The 24,548-nt window shown below is 34.1% G+C and overlaps 1 protein-coding gene across 1 annotated transcript in view; it reads left to right on the top strand.

The window, feature by feature from the left end:
* Positions 1 to 1,260: 1,260 nt before the first annotated feature.
* LOC145670232 (uncharacterized) overlaps positions 1,261 to 24,548 on the top strand; it is a 138,050-nt gene continuing 114,762 nt past the window's right edge. Inside the window, exon 1 of the mRNA XM_081738626.1 lies at positions 1,261 to 1,328. The gene's annotated coding sequence lies outside the window, so the exon portion shown is untranslated. The remainder of the gene's footprint in view (positions 1,329 to 24,548) is intronic.

Here is a 24,548-nt window from a genome sequence, read left to right as displayed (position 1 = left end):
TCGACTCCTGACCATATGTCCCTCAGTAAATTATTACTATGACCTTAGATTTGTCCCTTCCAGGAAAGAATTCCAGTAACAAAAATATGTTGTATATTTATCACCTGCTTACAAGTTATGATAAGGATGACGTAAGCAATAGATTAACAAGTACCCCTGGTCCAACGAGTCAAAGTCCAGTGTCATTATCAACTGATGCAATCCTACGTTATTAAAATTATCTTTTCTAAGATAATGGACAATAAAATGTTGATCTTGAGACAGTATTACTTCATTATTATACGTAAGTTCAACGGATTGGTCTCCGTTCGGAGGTGTGAATTACTCTCTACTTCTTAGACAGCAAATTGAACAACTAGAGTAAGTAACCTATAGATGCCTATACACTATACAGTATATGTAATTTATTTATATTCTCTGGTTTATCTGTAAGATACTTATTTATCTTTAAGTAGAGCTACCAAAGACTGATAACTAAAGTAAACACTTGACTGACGAGCCCCCACCATGCCTCTGCAGAGATCCAATAAGTGGTATCGCTTAGAAACTGCAGTTGGCATTGAATATGCTGTACAGCTGATACGATAATAACACTCTTTTTGGTCAAGTCGTAAGAAATTAACAAGGCTGCAAGGAATGCATATTCCAAAATCAAGCTTTATTAATTCTTGTGTAAAAATAATGGCGTGCAGTTACATTATATCGGATTTAGGCTTATGCACAATAATACGCGTTTAAATTCTGTCATTATGATTATTATTATTTAAAACAAATCGATATGAACTTGATTGTCTGAACATATCTTGATACGGTTATGTGTACGCCAGAGTATACATATATCACCTCTATTGGCTTGAAATTTCATTTATTAGTGATATTCAAATAACAAGATCATTAATTGCTTTGTTTGAAGTTCAACGTTCCTCTTAGCACCGACGTTCTTTGAAGTATGGCGTGGGCCCACATCTTAACGTGCAATCCGAGACACGTAAGCTCAAACTGGAGATCGAACTCGGGTCGTATGTAGTGTTGCCACGAGACGAGATGATACTTCAAATTGTCTCGTCTCATCTCATGCAAAGTGTGTCTCGTCTACAAAGACGTGCTCATCTCGTCTCGTGGCAGCACTAGAGCGGTTGAGCCCCACAAAAGAGAGCTGTTATGCCACATGGTTAGAATTACAACTTTTAACCAAGTTTGGTTTGGTTTACAGAGCACAACACACAACACGACTACAATCCTCCAACAACAACTGCTTAGTTTCGACTGGACGAGTAATGAATTACTACGACAGGAATATTTTTCAGTGCTGTCGGTACAGTCGAAAGGTAAGCATTCCTTACTTATTCTGAAATCCTTTTTTCAGAACCTTTGGCGCCACTTCAGCAAATAAGAAGGCCTATGTGACTTTTCCAATTTCAAAAATGGCTTAGGTTCGAATAACATCATAAAACAATTTTTAATTTTTTTTTTGTCAAATTAGCATCCTTTCAAAACTCAGTACCGAAAAAGGCTGACGCGTTTCTGTCTTTGTTCGGAACGAGAAAGACCATGAAACAATGGTTAGTTCCTGATAAAACTGCCATTAAGAGAACTTGTACTTCTATAACCGGATTTTTATACATAGAAATCCTCACCAGTCCCCGGAATAAAATCTGAAACACTGATCTCGATGAATCCTTTAACATTGTACTTGAATCTGCAGAATTATTACAAAGTAATTAAACTTTAATCTATTGGAAAATGGAAATTAAATGTGTTTGTAAGAACAATTTAAAAAAATAATTTTAGATATTCCCTGTTCTTTGTAGGAGTCATCATTTGAAACAAATGCTGGTATTCATTTAAAAGGCAAATAATTTATTCCGAAATTTTAAACAAATTCAAAAATTGTGTTTGCATTTTCGAGACGAGACATTTCAAGAGACGTCTGGTGTCTAGTCTGTCTCGTCTCGTGGCAATACTAGTCGCATGCTATCCATATAGTCACGATGCAACTCTATGTCACGATACAAAATATATTGATTGTATACGATAGTGCAAAAGGTGGAAACTCGTACTTGCGACTAGGGGTGTTCCGGATTCCGGGACTCCGGAATACTTCGGAATGAAAATCTTAATTCCGGAATCGGAATTAAAAATTTAGTTATTCCGGAATTCCGAAATCTCGGAATTCCGTAATTTCGGAATCTCGGAATTCCGTAATTTCGGAATTCCGTAACTTAGGAATCTCGGAATTTCGGAATTCCGTAATCTCAGGAAGTTCATTCCGAAATTTCGAAATCTCTAAATTCCGGAATTCCGAAAGTTCACCTCGAAATATCGGAATTCAGGAATCTCGGAATTCCGGAACTTCAGTCAGAAATTTCGGAATTTCCAAAACTCGGAATTCCGGAATCTCGAAACTTCAGCTAGAAATTTATGAATTCCAGAATATGAGGACTTCGGTTCAGCACTTCTGAATCTTTGAAATTCGAAATTCCCAATAACGGTACGTCGATCCAGCATATCGGAATCTCGGAATGCTGAAATGTCAGCATCTGAAATCTTCAAGTAATATGATTATGAGATAGACATCAACACTCAGACAATGTAATGATGAAACTTACTCTTTTTCACTCATTGTCAGTGGCGGCAATACTCCGTCTTTCTGCAGATCGAAAAGAGCTGAGCAGAAGGACTCATTCAACAAAGACTTCATTTACTGGTTCTTGTCTTGTTCTAATGTTCTATCCAAGGGCAGCTCTAACATGTTTATACACCGTTGCTAGCTGGGTCACTAGTGCAATACGGATAGAGTATCGACCAGTTTCTTCCCTGCGTGGCTTCAAAATGACATATAGAAAATGAAAAACTTAGAAACAGGGTGAAGCCATAGATTGCAAGTTTCGTATTCATTACCTATATATTTACTTGCACACTTGAGCCGATATTCACCCTCGTACTCCTTAATGTTTAAAAGCCAGGTTCTGGATACGTAGCTGAAATGCTCGTTCTGCGCACGAAGAGATTTTAGATTTTAGAAAGGCATACGACTCGGTTAGGAGAGAAATATTATACAACGTTCTTACAGAACTTGGAATACCAAGAAAGCTAATTAGATTAATTAAGATATGTTTAAATGAATCCCAAAGTAAAGTCCGGGTAGGAAAATTTTTGTCCACGAGCTTTCACGTCGAAAATGGCCTGAAACAAGGAGATGCGTTGTCGCCATTATTATTTAACTTTGTTCTGGAATACGCTATAAGAAAAATCAAAGATAGCAACCAGGGCCTACAGTTGAACGGTATTCACCAGGTTATGGCATATGCTGATGATGTAAATTTAATAGAGGATGATAGGAGAACAATAGAAAGAAATGCAGAGATCTTATTAAACGCTTGCAGGGACATGGGTTTAGAAGTAAATGCAGAGAAAACTAAATACATGGAAGTGTGTCGGGACCGTAATACGGAAAATTGTGGATGCGTTAAAATATTAAATAATACTTTTGATAAAGTGGATAGTTTCAAATATCTAGGATCAATATTAACCGAGGAAAATCATATTCACGAAGACATTAAATGTCGACTAAAAGCAGGGAATTCGTGTTACTATTCGGCGCAAAATCTCTTGTCCTCGCGAATTCTGTGGAGGAATTTGAAGCTTAAAATATATAAATCGATAATCATGCCTGTTGTTCTGTATGGTTGCGAAACATGGTCACTTACTCTGAAGGAAGAACATAGACTGAAAGTATTTGAGAACAAGATCGTGAGACGAATATTCGGACCCAAGAGGAATGGGAATGGGGAATGGCAGAAACTTCATAACGAGGAACTACATAATTTATACGGTCTACCCAACATTGTTAGGGTTGTCAAGTCTAGGAGGCTTAGGTGGGCGGGTCATGTAGCTAGAATGGTAGAAAGTAGAAACGCTTTCAAAATCTTGACTGGAAGACCAATCAGAAAACGACCATTAGGAAGATCTAGGCGCAGATTGGAGGAAAATATTAAGATGGATCTCGCAGAGATTGGAATACAAAGTAGAAACTGGATGCAGTTAGCTAAGGATAGAAGTCAGTGGAGAGCTTTTGTGAACGCGGCATTAAACCTCCGGGTTCCATAGGCCATAGAATTAGTTAGTTAGTTTAGTCATATGTGTACCAAGTTTGGTTGAAATTGCTTCAGGTGTTCCAGAATTATGCTGGAACAAACATACATCCATTTTTATAAGAGAAAGCATCTAGCTCTTCTCCCTCATTGTTTTCTTAGTTTTTCTTTTCTTGTATTAGGAAAACAACTTTTTAACGAAAACATGTGGTTCGGAGCTCACATACGTAGTCGGTCCCGTAACTAGCTGATAGCAAATATTTTTTCATAACGTAGGTTTTGCATAATGCTATACCATAATTATGTATTTTTTGTAGATAGCATGGCACAAAAATTAATTCAATTATACCATGGTACCTTTTTTAGTACACAAAATGAAAACTTTCCTTAATGTCAAATGTATTTTGCGTTAATATAAAGAAGAAATAAAAATATGATAGATCTGAACTGCGGAAGATTGGAAATACAATGTAATATATTTGTAATAACTGTATTTAATATTGTTAAAAGCAGTGGAAAAATATACAATCAATCTAGCTTTCAACATAAAGTAATAATGAAATGCCATATCAATAGAATGTTAATCCTCTCAAATTTCTTTAATTTAAAGGAAACCTATAATTTTAGTTTCTACCGTAATTTTTTCTATCAGAGCTTTACATAATAGCGGATTCTTACTCTTATAAGTTAGGCTACCTGTTCGTAAGATCAATAAAATAAACAAAAAAAAAATACCTTATTATGTTTAAAGATGTTGGTTAATGCAATATAAATTTCGTATAAATTTTCATAAATTAGAATATACATTATTACAATTAATTTACAAAAACTAAAAAAATACACATTACCTCAAATCCAATACTATCATTGTACAACATTTTAATACTTTTCTGAACACGGTACTCGCGGTTATAGAACAACCTTTATTTCGTCGGACTCTGATGTATAAAATCAGTTCTTCGATCCCGACTCGTGAGAGGATAGTTATGTTCGCGACAATTTTCAAAAGAATAAATGTTTTAAAAATTAGAAATAATATCCTATATATTTGATGGATGCCATTAAACCTGATTGTATCTGTAAATTATTTCTATTACAAAATGTTACTTTTGAAAATTCTTTTATCCTTTCATAGCGTTTTCAGTCTGGTTAGTTTTACTAGGACATATGTAAAAGGCAGAATGAAAATGTACATTAACTACAAATTAAAATAAAAAGTACTTATCATGATGAAACATAAGGAAATGTTATACAAATAACATAATAACAATATATATTACGCATATTTAATACGTAACACTAGAAAACTAAGAAAATGTTATGCTGTACAAACAACATTTTAAATACGAAATAGTATGAAACTTAAGAAATATATTAATTGAAATATTACATTGAAATAATGTATTAACATTATGAAATCAAAGGGAATGTTATTTGAATAATATACAGATACATCTATGCAGTGATAATGACACTGGTAACTATGCTCTTCTCAATAGCTTAAATTTACCGTACCTTTGGAAATAAGAAAAAACAGATACAGAGACCGACAGAAGTATTGGAATAATATAATTAATACTTTATTTACATTGTATGAATTATAAACAACATACATCATATTTGCTTAGTAGTGTTGAATTTGTAAACATATAATCGTTACCATTATGTGTCTCCGAAACTATACTTAAAATATCATAATGCATGTATTTAGCACACAATATATAGAGTCTACTATACACTCTGTAAAGAAAAAATAGCGACACTTGCTCTAATATGGTTTTCTCAACATACTTTAATCAATATGAATTTTTACATGAATTCCTGATAATATTACAAGTCATATTCCTAATGAGCAGTTCATTCTTAATACTTGCGCCAGAGTTTCAGGCTTTTGACATGAATTTAGTGAATTTATATGCATATATAAGTAGCTATGTGTGTTTCGAGCAAAATCGTTTGTAGGAAGAGTAATTCATAAAACTGAAAAAGATCAACAACAATAGCAGAAAACAAGAAATGGAATTTCTTTAGGGTAAGACATATTGTGTGCAAACATCGAGAAGTACGATAAACCAAACTAGTATTTTGTATGTGCACCATGGGCTTCCCGCATTGGTAACAAAGCTATTGCAAAATGCAACCTCGATATCACGGAATAACACCCGGATTATCTGTTCCTTGAATTCCATTCTATTTGAGATAGTTGTCTATTGAAATTTCTACTCATATTGATCCACAAATTTTCAACTGGATTCATGTCGGGTGGGTTTGTAGGCCACACGAGTCTCTAAATAGTCATATTCTTGAACCACGTATTAACAATTTTGGCTCGGTGACATGAAGCATTATCGTCCTGGGAAAGGAAGTAGTCCATATCTTCTTCAGAAAAGTCATCTTTAGCTGTTGTAAGAACTTTACGTGCCAGAATTTGAAGATATTTTCGTGCATCAAACGATCCTTCACATATATCCGTCGTTCTGACGTCTTTAACGGTGAACCATGCCCATATCATCACTCAGTAACTGAATATTTGAACCTCTTAAACAAAATCATTGTCAAGTTCCTTGCTTGTTCGTATCCACAACTTCACACCACTATCGTTTCCCACTATTCTAAACTTCTTATCAATGAAGAAAACGACATGCTTTCAGTTGTCATAAGTCCAAGTTGCATATCGACTCACAAAACTACATGTTGAAGTCCTCTGTGTTTTGTCAGTTTCGATTTTCTACGCGGTTTTTTCTTTGTAATATCCTCTTCATACAGTCAAGACAATACAGTTGTACAAGTAACTGCAGTTCCAAGATCATGTCAAACTACAAAGGCGATTTTTGGGGAAATCACTCATTAAATCTGCGGTGCTATTGATTTCATTTAGCAATCTGCTCTGGGTGATGCTTTCTTTTTTCTTTCACACTGTTGACGAAGGGACGATTTGTTATGCTGTTTGCACTTGTAAATTACTCTTCCTGCCGTAGAATGATGAATTTTCAGAATTCCATCTATTCCTTTAGAGATTTGCCACAACTCACATTTCTTACCCATCTTATTTGTTTACAGTCCACATGTAGCAACAATATCACACACAAACAACACTGCACAACAAAAATTTTGCCACTTGACACACTGTCCAAACAATGAGAAAGCAAAGAACAATCATAAAATGCTATTTACCTCAGCCTACACATTACAAATGCAATGCAGAATTCTTACTACAATAATTTACGAAACGCACTCAGTGCCATCTATCGAAAATACTACTGATACACAAACAATTGACAAGCGATGTCCTACACCACAGGTGTCACAGATAACGCAAATGAACTATCCCACTCTTCATTTCCTTCTATTCCTCTTCTAACGGGCTGCAACTATGGTTTTCTGTGTAAGTTAGTTTGAGAATTGAGGTGTCGCTATTTTTTCTTTACAGAGTGTATTTCTCCTGCGGTCTCACTTATAGGACGACATAACGTCTCCAAACGAGTAGACATATGACTGGATGCATGTTTTATGCCCCCACCACACAGTCGTTGATTTTATACTGTGCCTCGCAACAGCAACTCGCAATTGTAGTGTAAAGCTAAGCATTCACAAGTGACATGGGGTGTAAAGGTAAGGAGACAACAGTCGAAGAGAGAAATGTTGTAATTAATCTGTACAAACAACACAAACCCCTCTCCGAAATTGATAGTACAGTCAACAGAAGCAAAATCATGGTGTTCTCCATCATTCAGCGCTTCAAACAGACTAATAGTGTTGTGAATAAGCCGAGATACGCCGCTCCTTCTAAACTTACTACTAGAGACAGGAGCCAAACAAGCAGAATCCGGCATCTGAGATTAGAGGAAGCCTTGAACAATATTCTGGCACTGTGATGCACACAGGAACAGTTGGATGGGTTTTACATAGTGCCGGTTACAATGCCAGTTTTCCTACGAGGAAACCATATGTCAATTGTGTGAATCAGAAAAAGAGTCTAAAATTTGTTAACCTGTATAAGGGAAGCCAACAGAACTCTGGGATCACGTTCTCTGGTCGGATAAAAACAAATTCTGCTTATACAAGGGTGGTGGACGTGTTACAGTGTGAAGGCTATCAAATACAGCTAAGAACATGGTAGCTATAGTGAAACATGGAGGCAACAGTGTGATGGCATGGGGATGTATGGCTTCATCAGGGGAACTGGTGCTCATAGATGGAATCATGGAAAAGTTTGAATACAAGAGAATTCTTGAAAACAATCTTAAGAGGAGTGCACAGAAGCTAGAATTGGGAAATGGTTATTACTTCCATCAGGACAATGATCCAAAGTATACTGCGGAAATTATGAGGCTTTGGATGGTGTATAACACTCCTCACACTTTGAAGATACCGACCAAATCACCATATTTAAATCCTACAGAGAACATCTCGAACGAGCTCGAAGATCGTGTTAGGAAACATCACATTAGAAGTAAGGACCATCTGAAAAAACTTCTTCAGAGTGGAGAAATATGAACTCTGCAGTCAGCACAAAAAAGTACAGTCATGTTAAAAAGTTATCGTAGTAATCCATAGAAAGGGGAACATAACTAATTACTAGCTGTTCTCTGTTGAATGCTGATATCCAGATGTAAACAAACTATTTTCATCCTTTCTGGTAGTGGAAATAAGTATCCGATGCTTTTCATGAGTTTATATATTTAGTAGAAGACTCAAATTTATTTTGTAGCAGTTGTAATTTTGTCTACTTTCTTTGCATACCTATAGAAATGATAAATCTAGTAAACATGTTTATGTTAGAATAATTATGTCGGACTCTACTTCGTGTTGATTTATGAATCCCCTGTTATACTAAGCCAGAGATGTGAGACAATGAGAAAATTTAGCTTATATTCAATAGTATTTTAAAATGTTTTTTGGGACAATAGCTTTGTTCATGGACAGAAATATTAACTGCCCAGCATGCTCAGCGGTAAGATTATTTGTGTACACAAATATTTTCTCGCTAATTTTGTTAATCTTGAAAGATGGTGGGAATGATTATTCCACCAAAGTAGTGGCTCTCCCTCCAAATCTGCATCCTTAAGGCTTAGGTCAGGTTCAATTATTCTATGTGACTGCCTTCTTTATCCTGTCACCAAATGTCCTTCGTTTTAGGCAACTGTCTAATCTTTTAGTACCAACATTCCCTCGATTATCTTTTTTAGGATTTCCTGCTGGAATAAGTCTCAACCTTTTGTTATCTCAATATTTTTACCCAAATTATCTTCTTTAAACCTAAGATCTAAGAAAGCACAAATTTTCTACAGAATTCTGCTTCTTTCATCCTTCTCGAATCGCGATTTCAGAAGAGACAAAATTTCCATTTTCATGCTTCTTTCATCTTCTTTGAGGCTGCTTCTAAGATCTGTTCACTATCTCCGTCTTCAGTCAAAAAGTCATAGAATGAAAGATGTGTTTCCTGCGTACTTGCTTCATCTTATGATATATCGTCTATCAGTTGAGATTCTTCGACTTGAAAATCTTTTGAAATTTGTTCATATGATGGCCATATGTCCGACGCTGTAACAGATGTTTCTGCTGACCTACTGTCACAAAGCATTTGTAAGGACGATAATAGTTAATAATTCTAATTAATAATCATAGTTAATAATTCTGTTTCTTCGTTCTGAAGGATAAGATTTTTATATATTGTTTGAGACAGAACTTTTGCTATTTCTTCTTGGCGTGTTAAAACTACCAGCATCAAAAGGAAAGTAAACAATCATCTTGTTGGCGTGCATGACGGAAGTATTTTACGCAGAAGGCCTAATGCATCTTACTCTTCTTGCAGCGCATGTCTCATTTTCCTGCTTTGACTCATAATTTGCCTGTTTCCGAAGGTCCCTGTAGCTCAAGGGCTTTGTTTACTCTAATATTCAAAGTATGGCCGAAACAACTCAAATGTTGGAAATCGCTCAAGTCAACAATGGCCTTTACAATATTGGCACTACTGTTGTTCCACAACGAACATTTTCAGTTGGTATTTCCCACATATCTATACTAAAATATAAAGCCTCTAACAGATTTGATTTCGGAAAATCGGAATTCCGGAACTTCATCGCAAATATCGAAAGTTCGGAATTCCGGAATCTCGAAACAAGATCTGAAATTTCGGAAGATCGGAATTCCGGAATCCAGAACACGATACTAAATTTCGGAATCTCGGAATTCCGGAATTTTCGGAATATCGGAATTCCGGATCTCGGAATTTCGAAATTCCGGAATTCCGAGATTCCGAAAATTCCGAACTTCCGAGATACCGAAAATTCCGAAATTCCGAGATTCCGAAAAACGGAATTCCGAAAAATTCCGGAATTATCGACATTCCGAATTCCGGAATTGAAATCTCAATTCCGAACACCCCTACTTGCGACATTATAGTAAGCATCCCATCGAACTTATTTGTGTAAACATATTTGACAATAGTATCTTTGTAACAAGTTGCAACTTGGGTGTTTTAAGTATTACGAGTAGGTAAACCTACTTATCAGTCCTATTCCCATCTTTTTCCAAAATAGATCAGAAGTGATTTGAAAGAATAATATTATGATTTCTTTGTATTGTTTTCTAGAACGTACGGAAACAAACTAATATTTTGAGATTGTTTTTGTTCTTGCTTAGTTTGTTATCTTAGCCAATGAAGTCATAATTGAATTGAAAATTTATTACTTCAGAATGGAGAATATATCGACAACACAAACTATTCCACTAAGTGGTATTTCTTAAATACTAAATAATTGCTTAAGCCTCTTAACTGTCAATGACGACTCAACTAGTTATGAGAATTTCGCTCGTACTTGCAATCTGACGACTACGTTCGTCATAATAACATTCGTATTGGGCGAGACGAATGAATGCGTATTTTCCATGGGACGTAAAACTCAAAGATTTCATTTCATTTCATAATACGTATTTTTAACAAATTTATTTCCCATTCAGGTGCAACTTTCTGATTCGGAAAATCCCCAGTTAAGAGTCTTCATCCCGGCGAAATTAAAATGCCGCTAATTTTACAGTAATTATGTGATATCTTCAAATAGATAAAAGATCATTGAAATATGGAACAAGAGCGCCCTAGACAATATTATTTTGCGAGAGGTACCGTTATCACAAGTTACCTAGTGGCTTTCCGTTTTCAGCCGTTTAGAAACGCGAAAATAAATGCCGATTTTCAAAATGGCTCGAAATCGAAAGCAGATAAGTGAGTCGTGATAACGGTATCTCATACAAAATAATATTGTCTAGGGCGCTCTTGTTCCACATTTCGATTATCTTTTATCTATCTGAAGATATCACGTAATTACTGTAAAATTAGCGGTATTTTAATTTCGTCGGGATGAAGACTCTTAACAGGTTAAGGAATTTTTAGTGTTAAATTTGACTCTCACAGGAAAAGTGTAGGCCTGACTGATAACCACCCAAACATCAAAATTCCACAAGAGATATAGAATTTGTTAAACACAAAAGTCGAACAGCCGAACAAGGCAGAAAAATATTGCCTTACTAACTGTTCGTTCATTGTCGTTGTCTTGTCCGATTGTCAGTTCCTGATCAGAATGTTGCAAATTTCCCACACTAAACTTTCCATAATGTACTTCGTATTATTTTGTCTCGTCTCTGAATTCGAGGTGACAAAGGTGTATACTTACGAGATGAGACAGCCATTTTTCGACACGAGACGAAACAACTTTAAGTGTCGTCTTGTCTCGTGCGCATTGCTAGTTACACAGAACAATTTTAGATCGCTGATATCCAGTATGTACAAGACAATGTTTTGTACTTGTCTATAACTGCAAAACCAAAGCAGACCTCATTACAAAATTCAGACGATCATACACAAGTATTCAGTGTAAAAGCGAATTTTGCTAAATGAAATAGAAATCGTGTGGTATGATATATAGCAAAGCATTGAAATGCCATTAGGACAGATATTGTAGTGAAACATACGTGCAGAAGAGAAAAATAATAATACTGATATGAACGACACACAGGTGTCTCCACTAACCATTTAAGTCGACTATACACTACGAGATATTTTCTAGGAAATATCTTAGGATTTATCTTCGCAAACATGTTGTCATCTCGTATGAAATTCTACCGTTTTGTGCCATACACGTGAGGAGTTTTCCTGTCTGACCGAATTACGTTTTCCAATATTATGAAATATTTTTATTTTTTTAAAAAATAAAATTACAAGATTGATGAATTCCTCTGCTAACTACACTGCACATCCTACTAATATTAATACCAGGCGCTTAAATTGGATACCTCTTTTAAAAAAAGCATAAAAATCAGAAGGGTGCTGGTGTACTTTTAGCGCATTATATTTTAGAATATTTATAGGTAAAATTCAATACTTTGCATAAAAAGACGTATTTATAAAGAACAAATTTCTGCAAACAATAGAAACAATACAAAGTAGTACACCTATATTTTACGTTTACAAGTGTACGTTTACTAGTGTAAAATCATTATAAGTGTTTTACTGCGGATAAAATAAGTAAGGGACAATGTTTAGCAGAAGGGGTCCTGCTATTTTTTCTAAGAAATGTTACAATTTCGGTAGTTTTTGTTCACATTTGTTTAGGTTAGTTTCGGTTATGTTATGTTGTTAGATTATATTAGTATAGAGATACAGCATAATTTTCAATAAATGATATATAATTCGCCTTTTGTCTGTTAATATTAGGTTAGTTAAATTTCATTAGGTTAGTTTTGGTTAGAGTGTGTTAGGTCTAAGTACTTGCATCTTCCAATTCTCCTGTAAATTTTGTATTTTTTTAAGTGTTCTACTGGACTCCTTCTGCGAAACAATTTACCTAAGTGAGTGCATATAAAAGATGACCGGTGATACTCTTTTCCATCACTGGTGTATTTCTGCCCAGTTTACAGAAGATGTAATTTATGTTTACAAGTAGAGCGCTACTAGCATGATCCATGACAAGTGCCATTAAAATTCGCATTATTGTCAAAATCCACTCGTTTCCACTATTTTCGCCGACGCGCCTGCTTTCTTCGGACACACTCCCTCGCTAACACTCGTGTCCCTGCTTTGCCCTTCCCTGTCCCAGTTAGTTAGCACTCGTGCTTTTCAGTGGTCGCCTAGCACAGGTTTGTTTGTTTTGCACTATAGTTTTTATACTATACATCCTGACGCCGTATTTGTAGGCAAATCGTAAAAGAACTGTAGTTTTTCAATAATTGCTTTTGATGGTCCGCTTGAATGTTATCTATGCCATATGAGATATTTTCGGTTTGCTCAGCGCAAATCATTTAGGAAATGATAATAATAAGGAAATTAATGACATATTATAATTTTTCAACAATTATTTCGAGTGCACCAAAAATAAACCTGCGGGATCAGAGGATAAATTAGCAAAACATACCGCATCAGTTGTTTGTTTTCACTTTCTCCCACCTGATGTCGTGTAAATCGAAATCTTACGAATTTTCTTTTCGAAGCTCTAAACAAGAGAAATCTCATAGGATCGTTCAGACCACATGAAATAATATGCGATCTGATGCCATATACGTTGAGATTTTGACTCTAGGACAAATCGTCAGAGATTTTCTATGATCTATCCTATAGTGTATAGCAGGCCTTACTTCATACATAAGATCGTAAGAGCCCTATCGAAATTGAAATATTTTCACTAACATATCTACTACTTTTTGCCCTTTCTTTCTGTTGATAATTCTAATTAAGGAACTAATCATGATGCTTGAAACTGAAACTAAAGTAGTAATACAAACGAAATGAATGTACTTATACTAAATTTAAAAAATAACTTTCTTTGCCAAAATGTTAACAATCTCAACCGTTGGATTTTCCCAATCTTCATAAACAGTGGCCCTAAAGAACCAAATGGTATCAATAAACATTGTTTGATCATGATCTTTGTAAAGGTTATGACATCTCATTCAAAAATTTGGATGATTCCATGCACACAATGACATTTCTCTTTGTCACGTTCTGTTTTATCTTTTCAGTCTTTTGTTATTTATAAGAACTGAACGTTTTAGCTGACTGTGCAAGAACTCATATTTAAATGGTGGTCATTTTCGTGATCCCCACACGAAAATTTTTCCCCTATAAAAGTTGTGTGCTTGTTCATGATCTTTCCAATGATATATTAAATGGGGTTCATTCGAGTAGATGGTTCTACCAAATAGAAAACTTATAGATAAAATATGGTGTGAGACATTTTTCATGAAGAAATGAGAGTGTAAATATAAGTAATTACTGTCAGTGCACAGCATATTGAAGTTAATTTTGAATGATAGTGAAAATATTGTTTGATTGATTGATTTTGAGTTTTACGTCCCGTTCAGCAGCGAGGCTATATGAGACGTGGACCTACTGATTAACGTGGAATCCGAACCACATGAGCTCCCGCCGGGAATCGAACCCGGATCTCCCGCGCCAAATGCTGAAAATATTGTATGTGTAAGTGTGCTCTTCCACTATCCTCGTTTATGCTTATACCCACCGTCCCTACAGAAGCTCGGGCCCCGCTGTTACGCTTCTGTCCTGACTCGGTTAGATAGCATTCGTGCTTTTTACTGACTACCTAGCATAAATTCGTTCATGTTTTATGCACTGTAGTTTTTTTGTTTGTTTGTTTTTTGCCATACTTGCACACTGTATTGAAACTGAACCTTCCTGAAGACATTCTGTAAGTAGTAATGGAGTTCCTCATTTAGTGCATGCTCTGCTAAAAGAAATACAAAGCTGTAACCTAACCTAAAAATGTAAGAAATGTGTCAAAATTTGGTAGAAAGTCTGCTCGAGTAATGACATTAAATAACACATTTTCCCTTTAAAATTTTCAAGTGACCTCCAGTGCCTATGATAAGAGGCCCTATGGGGAAAACAGTACTCTCCTATCAATGTATCCTAAGACATTTCACTTTCATTTTTTTGTTTCTGTAATAAGTCAGCATACACATTATCTTTAAAAGGCTCCGTACCACTGTCATAACACAACCGAAAATCCATATTAATAGATTCATAAATCTACAAGGTTATAAATAACCCAATTCTATACCACAGCCAGTAAATCCTACCTAAACCGTTACAGAAACTCTTTGGTTCATCTTGATCTTTTGTTTCAAAAGGCACATACAATACCGCCAATATTGTTCTTGTTCTTGTTCTTGTTCTTGTTCCTCTCACAAAGTAAGAGGATGGAAGGTGTGGGAATGACCCATTTCACCTGCATAAATAAATAATTCTTCTTCAGTTCACTTGTCTTGTCTTTTCCACTAATTTTAGATTTACACTTTCTTGCGTAGGGATTTCAAGAGGACCCCCTTTTATTATTATTGTTTTTAATTTTTTTAAATGGAAATATTGTTTATCAAAGACTGTGTTATTGGTATAAAAAGACAACTTTCTAGATGATCTCCTAGATTTTTGATATAAATTATATATAATCCCTACTTTTTGCTTTTTTTTTAAATAGTAGTAAGATTTTTTATTTCTTTATAATTTTATATTATTTTTCTTAAGGTATTTTACGAGAATCTTACATACTTCTAATATCTTACTTTCTAATATAGATTTGATATTATAAGGACCATAGGGTAAGTATATTGAAAATAATTTGAACTTAGTCTCTCTAAATTCCTTAAAAAGATTACATTCTAAAATAATGTGTTCAAGTGAGCCAGTCTCCAGCAAACACTGACATAATGGCGAATCCCGTTTTTTCATCATATAAAGTTTTTCTGGAGTTAAGGCAGTACCCAGTCGAAGTCTTGTTATTTGTATGATGTCTGTTCTATTCCATTCTTTTAGTTTTGGGATAAATGGCATATCATTAATAGATTTGATGGACCAATAATGTTTACCTGGGCCTAAACGATATGAGGTTTTTCTTCTTAGGTACAAGGTATCAGCTTGATTTTTTAATAAATTGAAGAAGTTATGATATGGTAATTTAATATTGGAAGTTTTTCCATTATAGCAGGAATCCTTAGCAAGTTTATCGACTTCATTATGCAAAATGATGCCTGTATGGCCCATTGTCCAAATGAAAGTTACATAACCTTTGTTTTTATTGATTTTAGTAACGAGCGATTTCAAATTTTAGATTATCCAGGTAGTTTGTTTACACCATTTCGTAGATTCAAGACTTTTTAAAACACTCAGTGAGTCTGAACAAATACAAGCATGTTTTAGTTTTTCTTTATATACTATTAATAATGCCTGTCTGATTGCGAAAGCCACACCTTCAAAAATTGATGTATTAGACGGGAGCTTGTACTTTTGTGGAATATCTTTCTCCGGTAAATATACAACAGCGCCTACTGGAAGTCCTTTACTTTTGGAAGCATCAGTGAAGATAAATGTATATCCTGGTAACTTATGTATATAGTTGAGCCATACCGAGTAAAATGCTGAAGGAATTGTAGATTTATATATGGTTGGAGGATATTTTGGAATAATAATTTTTGTTTGTTGAAGATTTGTGTAATAATTTACCGAAAAACATGGAAGTACTGGAAACTTTTGGATCGAAGATGCTAAATTATGAAATTTTCTGGATGCCAAGTAAATCCAAGTTAGTTTTTTAAGGAAGTTTTCATTTATTTTATTTTTCTTATTTTTTTATTTGTTAACTTTGAGATTGAGGTGTCTAATTGCAATAGGCTTGTATTGATTATAGTTGTGGTGTTTGCTAATCGAGAGTGTATAAATTTTGTTGCCATATTTTCTAAGATCAAATCTTTTGGAATAGTATCAGATTCTTCTAAGAGTACATTTCGAGAAGTATTTCTGGGCTGTGGAAAAATTATTCGTTGAGAATCATATTGTATTTTTATCATAGATAAAACATTCTTATATGGACGTGGAGACATAAATATGCCTCCATACAGTAACTTTGCTTCAACGCATAGTTTATAGATTTTTTGTAAAACTATAAGATTGGTCCCCCATTTTTTATAACTTAGACTTTTAATTACATTAATTACACAATTAATATCAACTTTAATATTATTGATGTGCGACGTCCAGTGAAGTCTAGAGTCCAAATTAAGTCCTAAATATTTAATACTAGATTTTTGTTTTATTTCTAAATTAGCTATATTTATACTGATATTTGGGATTTTTCTTTTCCTTGAAAATACAATGAGATTAGTTTTGTTCCCATCTATGGTGAAACCATTATTATCGCACCATCCTATAATATCCCTCATGACTAATTCTAATGTTTTCAAGTCTTTTTCAATATTAGATGTAGTTATGTAAAAAATGATGTCGTCTGCATAAGCAAAGACCTTAACATGTTTTTTAATCAGATTAATTAATTCTAATATATAGATATTGAATAGTATAGGGCTAAGTTTACTACCCTGACTTACACATTTAGATGTCTGTCTAGGAGCATTACAATATCTACCTCATTTGATAGATATTTCTCTATTTATGAGTAAATTGTGTATAATACGTACAAATTTTGAATGAATTTTAATTTTATACATGTACTTAATTAAATTTTCTAATATTACATTATCATATGCTCCCTTAATATCTAAACTTATGGCTATTACTGACTGTTTTTGTTGAAATGCTGTCCATACATCTATGATTAATGATCCTATTGCATCTAAAGTGGAGAAATTTTTACGAAAACCTACTAAGTTTGGAGGAAATATATTATTATATTCTATGTACCACATTAGTCTATTTAATAGTAGTTGTTCAAATAATTTTAATATACAAGAAGTTAAGGCTATAGGCCTGTAACTATCAGCCTGGCCTACGGTTTTTTTTTGTTTTTTATTGGTACTATCAATATTTTTTTCCATGACTTTGGAATAAGCGAAGATTCCCAGATTTTGTTGAACATATTCAAAAGGATTTTGTTACCTGAAATATGTAGATTTCTAATATGTGAGTATCTCACTCCATCATGTCCAGGAGTTGTATCCCGTTTCTGTTGCTGAAGTGCAAGGAGAAATTCATCCATCGAAAAAGGTGACGTTACATTTATGTTATTCATATCTTGTCTGTTGTGTAAGAGGGCTTGTATTATTGATTTCCTATCAGGGTTTACATAAGATGGTGTCATTTTCCTGTGAAACTCATCTATCCATGTATTATTATTTTCGTCAAATGAGATTATCGCTGATTGAACCGGATGAGTTTGTTTCTTAAAATATTTCCAAATATTGGGCCAAGATGTTGATGGTGAAAATTTATTGCAAAATTCTTCCCAATGTTGTTTCCTGATATTTAATAAATTTTGTTTCATTTTTGCTTTTATTTTTGATACTTTGCAAAGTTCTCATTTGTTTTAGCCTTGAAATAATTTCTAAGATATAGATGACACAAATTTACCCATTTTTGACATTCAGAATTCCACCAAAATGTTTTTTTTTTTTTTGTATATATTCCTTGTTTGTTTGTGTTTACTCTTTTTATTAGCCCAAGATAAAGAATTTTCCTCCGAAGAATCTGCAATATGATTGATTATGTCTGTAAATTTATTAATACTCTTGTCTATAGATTGATTAGTATGGGATGTCTGGTGATTATTGAAGAAAAATTCGGAATTGGAAGAGTATAGGGACCAATTTAAAGAATGAGGTATATAATGAAGTTTTTCTTTTTGCAATCTATCAGGCACCAAATTGATATGTGATAATTGAGTACTATTATTACTTGTTAGTTGAGTAATAATAGGGAAATGATCACTACCCATAGGATTATAAAAAAACACTCCAATTACAATTTAGATATAAATCTAAGCTGGTAATAGTTACATCAGGAGCACTATTGTTGTTTAATGTAAGCCGAGTGGGTGTACCATCATTTAAGTAAATTGATTTATTTTTAGCTAATGCCGTTTGAAGATTTCGTCCGGCAGAATTTGTATGAGAACTCCCCCATAAGATTGAAATCTGACGCTATTACATATGGCTTTTGTACTTGTCTAAAAATATCATTCCAGACCTTAGTTGAAGGAATGACATTAGGTGGAGAGTACCGGTATATATTAATAAATGAAATGTTTGATATTTTTATACCTATAATTTGTGTTTTTTGTGGTAATACTAACGTGTTAAAATTTATATTCGAGTGTGGAATATCTGACTTAATACCAATGGCTACACCACCATAACCATCATATCTTAAATTTTTATAAATAATATAACCTGGAATTTTTAGAGGTGAGTTTGCCTTTGTCCATGATTCTTGGATAAGAGTTAAGTGAGGATTATAAATGTTGATGCGTAATTGTAATAAGTGTAATTTCCCCTTTAGACTTTGTGCATTCCATTGTAACAAAGTTAAGACTTTATTTGACTTGATTGCCATTATGTAACCAAGAGAAGAATTTGTTCAATTATATTTTGAATGTGATCTGGGGACTGGCTGATATTTTGTGCTAATAAGGAAGTGTTAAGAATTTTTGATAGACCTTCTTTAATTTTATTTAATTTTTCTGTATTAGGAGTGGAATTATTCGATTGCTTAGAATAATTGCTTGCACTATGATATGAAGATTGATCTTTGCTTTTATTTGAAAAAGCGAAAGATTGTTCTTTATATTTTTCACTATATGACGTGGGTAGCCCTCTTTTCTTAATTTGTGAAGTAATATGCGTCTTTCTTGTAGTTTTAGAAGTCGAAGGGTCTTAGCGACTAAAAACAATCCATGGTGTGTCAGATTGTATTATCATGGAGTCTCCCTCCCCCTCATCCTCTTCTAATTCTTTATGTTTTTTAAACGATTTGAGTTGGGTGTTATTGTTTTGATTTTCTGAATTAAAAATTACGTTATTTGATTGTGAGGAAGGTTGTGTTCTTTGTGTGAATTTATTGTTTGATTTGTTGGTGAATGAATAATTGTGTTTTGTCAGTTGACTACTATTAGAATGATTTATGCCACTTACGGAACTTTATACCCCAACCGGTACATTTGAAGTTGTAATACTTCTATATGAAATAGGTGGTACTAACTTACTTGCCTCATTAAATGAGATACGGTTTGTAGCCATTAGGTGGATTATATTGCGTTGACGTTGATATTCCCTACATTCTTTCGAATCAGCCTCGTGGGTTTCTTTACAGTGAAACATTTTAATGATGACGTACAGGTCTCAATTTCATGTTTTTCCCCACATTTTTTGCAACGTGTATTACTAGATTTACAATTTTTTGGGGGGATGTGACCAAATAAGAGAGATTTAGAGCATTGTCTTACTTGTGGTATATACGGTTCTATGTCTAGTTTTTGGTAGTAAAGTTTGCAGTCTCTCGGTAGGTATTGAGTATTGAAAGTCAATACTACTGTTCCCGTAGGGACTCTCTTTTTGTCTTTATCATTTCTAAATATGCGCCTAACAGATGAAATTTCTATTGAACACTCTATATCAGTTAACAGTTCATCCGTACTAATATCTGGAGCTACATTTCTAATTATCCCCATTGATGACACAGCATGTGTCGGAATGAACGCTGACCAATTATTATTCTTTATAATATCATGTGTTAAGAATGCATTTGCATTCTTGCCTGAATCAAAAGTTGCCTAAATTAGATTTTTGCCAATAGACTGGAAATTCATGATCCCATAAATTTCTGCTAGATATAATTTTCTGCTTATTCCCATGGTTCATTTTTCCCAACTCTTTATCATTCGATTTAAGAAATACAAAATATGGGGCAAGATGATGATTTTGGTATATGTTATTTTGTATTTCACCTTTTGACTTAGTAATCATTGATTTATTGTTATCATTTTCGTATGACACTTCCATTTTAGTTTCATTACTTGTACTGATGTTGTCCTTATTAGAAAGATTGCCTGTAGAAGTAATTAAATCTAAACCATTCACTTGTTCATTAAATATCTGAAGACTTTCCGCCATTTTTAAATGAACCTTAACCCTAACAAGAAATAAGTTAAAATATCTAAACCTAATGCCTTAACTCTATATTATATATACAACCCTAACTTACTTAATATTATTTGCTGTAAAATCTTAATACTATTGACTTATCCTAAAATTAAGACAGCTTGCTCATTTATTTTTCACTTAAAATAAGGGGGTCCATTTTTCCCTACAGTTTGCATTTCTTTGTTACTGGAATAATCCATGTCGTTTTAACTAACGTCACTGAACACACAATAAAAGTATCACTTTACATTTTAGTTTTTTAATTTTTCACTTTTTAATAGAACCCCTATAAATTGTCTTTCACTAATAAAAGTATGAAATATGACTGCTTATGCACAGTAATTCTGTAATTATTTTTCCACTAATAACGAAGCACATCATCCACTACAGTTGCCGCCATCTTCTACCGCCAATACTACACATCAGCAAGAACGCAAAAACAGAAACCAAATTCGGTTCCTTTTCCTTTCCAGTTCTCAAAATGCATGTGTCTAATTCTGGGCACTTTCTCCCTCTAGTCATACAGTTTCATCTTTCTATCTTCAGCTGTTCATTATTTAAATCCATTGGACGCGTTATTTTAGACTTATATTTGTATATAGTGCCCTTGAATTTTCAGGGAAAAGTCAAATTTAGGACGAAAAGGCCTAGTTGTAATTGATTTATAGATTATATGGTTGTTATTATAGAATCTGAACCAAAATTCACATGGTAGAAAACTGCAGGAAAAACTCAAGTTTAAACCAGAACCACTGTAATGTGAACAAATTTCAAGGCTCTCCCACCGGGAATCGAATCCAGGACCCCATGCACCAGAAGTTGCATGCGCTAGTCACTAGACCAGCGTGGATTGCCGTATTCATTTCGGAAATAGAGTGAAAGTAAAACATCACTGTTAAAGACTCACTGTCCCATCTTCCTGGTCCACCTTCGTAGTTTCTTTTCCTTTCTTTAACTGTCATCTGGGGTAAAAGTGAGGGAACGCGGGGGACTCCATTCCCCACTTCAAAAAAAATCTATGGCATCATCCACTTCCTAAAATAATTACAATGAGCAAAAATAGACATGGACAACTGCGTGACATCATGCATCTTCCTACTTTTCAGAGCCACTTTTACCCCGAACTGTCAGTGATGGACTCCATTGAATAACTTACCGTTTTGAGGCCCCACACCATCTTTATTTTTGAGCCTATTGATTCATATGGGATTGTCCCCCTGTTTTTTTTTTTTTTTTTTTTTAAATGAACTGGAAGATTTATGAAAATATGTTACTAGCTTCTTCTTTAATTCTACTTAAATGTTTCTTGCTTCTTCAAAATGAGTTGAGTTGAATTATTTTGAGTTTAACGTCCCTTTCAACAGTGAGGCTATATGAGACGAGACCTACTGATTAACGTGGGATCCGAACACATGAGCTCCCTCCGGGAATCGAACTTGGGTCTCCCACGTCAAAGGCGCGTACGCTAACCGCTTAGCCACGGATGAGCTCTTCTTCAAAATGCATTTGCATTATATACGTATACATTTCGATTACTAAAGCAAAGCCTGCTTTTCACGAAGTAAAGAACATTTAAATACTGTAGATTTGAAGGAGAAAGTAGCACAATTCCAGTTCACGTCAAAGAAAACAGAAAAATAAATTGAGTTGATTTTAGTTTAGCGTCCCTTTCAGCAGCGAGGTTATATGAGACGTGGACCTACTGATTAACGTGGAATCCGAACCACATGAACTCCCTCCGGGAATCGAACAGAAAAATAAACTCCCAATATGAATAAACAGAATAAAAGGCAAACATGATGAAAGTATTCAACACTGTTTAATATTTATCGAGCTTTGATTTCAAGTCGTTACGACACCAATAAATGAAAATGAAATCTTTTAGGTTTTACATCCAATGGTTATGCCGGCTAGGCTAAAGGAGGTGGTAATGATGAGAAATGAATGAAATAGTGGAATGAATAATGGAAGAAACGGGAGAATCCCTAGAAAACCGACGCACACGGTGTTTGTCCACCACAAAGCTCACTTGGCGCGAGCTGGGATCGAACCTAGGATCCCATGTACTATAGGTGACCGCTCTTCCACTGAGCCACTGCGGCCTCACATTAATAAATGGATTTGTGGAACTGATTGCAGTTATCTGTTTAAATACACTTTGGTCTTAGGTCGCGTGGGTGCGCTCCTGAGTATGTCTATTGTGAAAAAGTGAAGTAAATGCAGTTAATGATGCTAAAACTACAGTAGATTTAACACTTATGACTCTCCTTCCCACTCCATCCAGTTATGAAATGTAATGTGAGTATAGTCACTGGCGTCGTTCTTTTTAAATCTGGGGGGTCGGATGTATCAAAATCAAAATCCTCTTTTTGACAAAAGTTATATACTATACAAAGTAGTATAGTTTCTTTAAATATATTTGACTAAAATCTGGGGGAACGCGTCCCCCGACCCCCGCTAACGGTGCCCGTAGTATAGTTTATAAATATTTAAAATACAGACAGCAGATAAACGTACGTGGTCACTGAAAATTGCATTTTTATTCTCTATATTAATGTATTCATATTAAAAAATAATTTATCTGCTAAACAATTAAACAACTCAAATAAATAATATTTATTTATTTATTTATTTATTTATTTATTTATTTATTTTGCCTGTTTTGACTTACAATATGGAGAGTATCTCCTAAAAGTTCTACAGTTGTCATATGTATATAAATGTGATTTGTAATTACAACTTATCACACCATTTCTAGTATAAAATTATAAACAAACATCACATGTTAAATTTGTTACATCATATTCATACATCGTTATCATTTGCAAATTCCTGAACTGAATAATATGCTTTAGAAAGTAACAGAGGACGAATTTTGTTTTGGGTATTAAAATTTACCTCTTTATAATGTGATGGTAACATTATAAAGTCTCGTACAATTTAAATAAACTTTTTTTTTTTTTTTTTGTATTTGGAGTAATTTTGTTGTACTGCGTAAATGTCGTTTAATTGCCGCCTGTTGTGTGTGTGTGCATGAATATCTCTTGTTTGTATAAACATCTGTTTTTTTTTTGTTGTTTTTTTTTTTTTTTTTCACGAAGTGTATAGATTTATATATGTATAGGCTTGGAAGGGTTACAATTTTTTGTGATTTAAATATTTGTTTACAGAATTTTCTTTTATTTAGTCTGAATATTATTCTCAGTATTTTCTTTTGTATCCGAAATGTTTCCTGACTGCATGCGGCTGATCACCAAAAAATAATTCCAAAACTGAGGAGTGGTTGAACTTTTGCATAGTAGCCTATATCGCTAATAAACTATTTCGTGAAACTGTATCACGTAACCTAAAGAACGCAAAACATAAAGTAGTCAATTTTTTATTTAATGTTTTAACATGGGTTTGCCAAGACAAATCTTCAATTAAACACTAATTTTGTTGCATTAGAATACTCAATTTGTTTTCCATTAATGTTTTGCGAGGGGAAGGATGAATTATTTCCTGGAAAACGAAAGT

Source organism: Thermobia domestica, chromosome 14 (assembly GCF_964235325.1).
Source record: "Thermobia domestica chromosome 14, izTheDome1.hap1.1, whole genome shotgun sequence".
NCBI lineage: Eukaryota > Metazoa > Arthropoda > Insecta > Zygentoma > Lepismatidae > Thermobia > Thermobia domestica.
Note: the sequence above shows the minus strand (reverse complement) of the source record. Positions and strands in the feature narration are given on the sequence as shown.